Here is a 3,621-nt window from a genome sequence, read left to right as displayed (position 1 = left end):
TGAGAACCTGAAAGAGTAATGAAAATCTGAAAGGTACAATAGATTTTGTGAAAGGGAAAGAATTTGATCATTGGGAAGGAAAAACTTGGATGAGGAAAAGGAGAAATGGAAGAGGGGAATAAGATATATTTAGGTATATATGCAGAATAATTTGCATAACTGTAGTGGCAGTTTCCACTGGTCTTTTGAAAGGAGCAGTTGATGCTTAAATTTTTTTTTCTTGTGAATTTCTTACATTTTTGTTATTGTTTTTCTTTAAGCCAATTTTACATGTTTGTATTTCATATCCCGAACAACTAATCTGAAGACAGCATCATGCAATACAGCAACTATTAATAGTAATTCCTATTATTTTGTTTAGTGAAATCTTGTGTCATTTCTAATGCTGTTTTTTTTTTTCTCACTACTTTGTGTTCTTTAAAAAATAGAAAATAAAATACCATGAATAAATCACTGTGAGACAATCCCCTGGTAGCTGCTACCTTTGCTCTTACCCCAAGCTTTGGCACTTAACATTCATGGCACAGCCCTTGGTGCACTAGGTTCGGAAAGAAGCAGCTGCCTGTGTGATATGTGAGGACATCCATCTGTGGAACCAGAAAAGAAAGTGGGTGAAAGGAAGAGTACAAAGGAAAATGCTCCAGGCTTCATGACTGGTTGTGTGAGGAAAGACTAAGGGGAAAAGAAGGACTCCAACATAAATCAGAGGTTTTGAGCTGGGGACATAGCTCAGTGGCACAAGCGTCTGCCTGGCAAGTACAAGGTCCTGAGTTCAATCCCTGGGTACTAAAATAAAAAACAAATAGATAAATCAGAGGTTTCAAGCAGGGCAATAAATGACACCAGTGGTAGAAAGAGAAAAGAGAAGAAAGTTTTTCCTGTGGGAGCCACCAGGTCAGGAAGAGTGTGGCCTTCTCCTCTCCCTGTCATGGCTTGTGCTCGTCCCCTGGTATCTGTGTACTCTGAAAAGGGGGAGTTATCTGACAAAAATGTCACCTTGCCTGCTATGTTCAAGGATCCCATTCAACCAGATATTGTGAATTTTGTTCACATAAACTTGCAGAAAAACAGCAGACAGCCATATGCTGTCAGCAAACTAGCAGGTCATCAGACCAGTGCTGAGTCTTGGGGGACTGGCAGAGCTGTGGCTCAAATTCCCAGAGTTTGGGGCAGTGGAACCCACCATTTTGGCCAGGGTGCCTTTGGCAATATATGTCAGGGAGGCCGCATGTTTTCACCAACCAAAACCTGGCACCGTTGGCACCACAGAGTCAACACAACCCCAGAAGCAGTATGCCATCATCTGCTCGGCCTTGGCCTCCTTGGCCTTGCCAGCACTGGTCATATCCAAAGGTCATCAAATTGAGGAAGTTCCAGAACTTCCTTTGGTGGTGGAAGATAAAGTTGAAGGTTACAAGAAGACTGAGGAGGCAGTTTTGCTCCTGAAGAAACTTAAGGCCTGGAATGATATCATAAAGGTCTATGCCTCTCAGCAAATGAGGGCTGACAAGGGCAAGATGAGAAACTGCCGTCACATCCAGCACAAGGGACCTTGCATTATCTATAATGAAGACAATGGCATCATCAAGGCCTTCAGAAATATCCCAGGCATTACTCTGCTCAATGTAAGCAAACTGAATATTTTGAAACTTGCTCCTGGTGGGCATGTAGGGCATTTCTGCATTTGAACTGAAAGTGCTCTCTGGAAGTTAGATGAGCTGTATGGCACTTGGCGAAAAGCTGCTACCCTCAAGAGTCACTATAACCTGCCTATGCACAAGATGATCAATACATATCTGAGCAGAATCTTGAAGAGTCTAGAGATCCAAAGAGCCCTCCGAGCACCATGCAAGAAGATGCATCATAGAATCCTGAAGGAGAATCCTCTGAAGAACCTGAGAATCATGCTGAAGCTGAACCCATATGCAAAAACCATGCACCAGAACACCATTCTTCACCAGGCCAGCAATCACAAGATCCATATGACTAAAGCGGCTAGGCAGGCAGCCAAACTGGAAGAGAAGGAAGTTGCTGGCAAGAAGCCTGTGAAAGAGAAGAAAGAAAGCTGCTGGTCCCAAGAAACCTGTGAAGAAGCCTTTGGGGACAAAGCCTGCAGCTCCCAAGAAATCAGCAGAAAAGAAACCTGCTGAAGAAAAGAAGCCTATTGCATAAACTGTCAAAATCTCTATCCCATACAAGTACCATAAATTTGGACAGTTTATTTTGAATAAAGACCCGGTCAGAGGCAGTGAAAACAAAAAAGAAAGAAAGAAAGAAAGAAAGAAAGAAAGAAAGAAAGAAAGAAAGAAAGAAAGAAAGAAAGAAAGAAAGAAAGAGAGAGAAAAAAGAAAAGGGAAGAAAACTGATATTGAGAAGAAAGTGATGCATTTCATCTTAAATACAGAAGCTTCAAGCTGACAACAGGATATTCTGCATCTCTTCTGGAAGAGAGATGCAGATGCAATACTACGGCTAAAAGGATGAGTCAACACTAGAGATAGTGACTTGATTGTTTTCTTTTTTTGTTTGTTTGTTTTTTGTTTTGGGAGACATGGTCTTACTAGTTAGTTCAGTCTGGCCCTGAAATCAGTATGTAGCCCAGGCAGGCCTCAAACTCAGAGACCTTCCTCCCTCAGCCTGCAGAGTGCTCAGATTACAGGTGTGTGCCATCATGCCTGGCTTAATCATTTTCATTTATGCATGGGTATATCATTACAATGGATAAAATACCTGAAGGGAGCATTAACAAGAATCAAGGCAGAGCACATGGCTATGCTTTTAAACTTCCAAGAGTAGAAACCAATGAAAGGAACAAAGGAATATAATCGAAGAAATTAGATAAGAAATGTAGAAGATTCAGAGTTACACAACATGATGAACAAGCAAGAAAATGGGAATTTCCATTGCATGAAGCTATAGACAGATCATTGAAAATAAGGAAAAAGAAAACATATCTTTAGAAATTAGGAAGGTATCGGTGCATTTTAGTAGGGCCAAATCTCAATAATAATTTAATAAGAGAATGGGATATGGTATCACCAGCAGAAATGAAAAAAAGAACTGATTTTGAGAGAAAAATGATATATTTCATACTCAACGCAGAATTTTCAAATTGATGGCAGGATACCCAAGTAAAAATTAGCTAAAATCTTTCTTTATATCTGAGTAGTACTACATTGTATAAAAATACCCATCTTTTTTATCCATTCTTCAATTGATGGGCATTTGAGTTGTCCAAGATTTATCTATTACAAATTGAGTTGCTATAAACATGGGTTCACATAGTTCACTGTGGTAGAATGTTTTTTATTCTTCTGGGGAAATACCCAGAAGAGGAATAGCTGGTCCAAAAGGGACCTCTAGTCCTAGATTTTGAGGACTCTCCAGTAACTTCCATAGTGCTTATACAGTCTGCACCCCCATCAACAGTACAGAAGGGTTCCTTTTTCCCCAAGCCCCACGAGCATTTGTTATTGGCTGACTTCTTGATGACAGCCATTCTTTCCAAGGTGAGATGGAATCTCAGCATTGTTTTAATCTGCATTTCTCAAAGGCCAATATGTTGAACATTTTTTATATATTTACTTGCCATTTGCATTTCATCTGAGAAGTGTTTATTCA

General features: G+C 40.2%; 1 pseudogene; it reads left to right on the top strand.

Annotated features, from left to right (window-relative positions):
• Positions 1–919: 919 nt before the first annotated feature.
• Positions 920–2,203, top strand: LOC101584928 (annotated as a pseudogene).
• The last annotated feature ends 1,418 nt before the right edge of the window (positions 2,204–3,621 follow it).

The sequence above is a fragment of the Octodon degus genome, unplaced genomic scaffold, assembly GCF_000260255.1.
Source record: "Octodon degus isolate 3935 unplaced genomic scaffold, OctDeg1.0 scaffold00298, whole genome shotgun sequence".
Lineage (NCBI taxonomy): Eukaryota > Metazoa > Chordata > Mammalia > Rodentia > Octodontidae > Octodon > Octodon degus.
The sequence above is the reverse complement of the archived record's forward strand: the minus strand, read 5'-3'. Positions and strand labels throughout refer to the sequence as shown.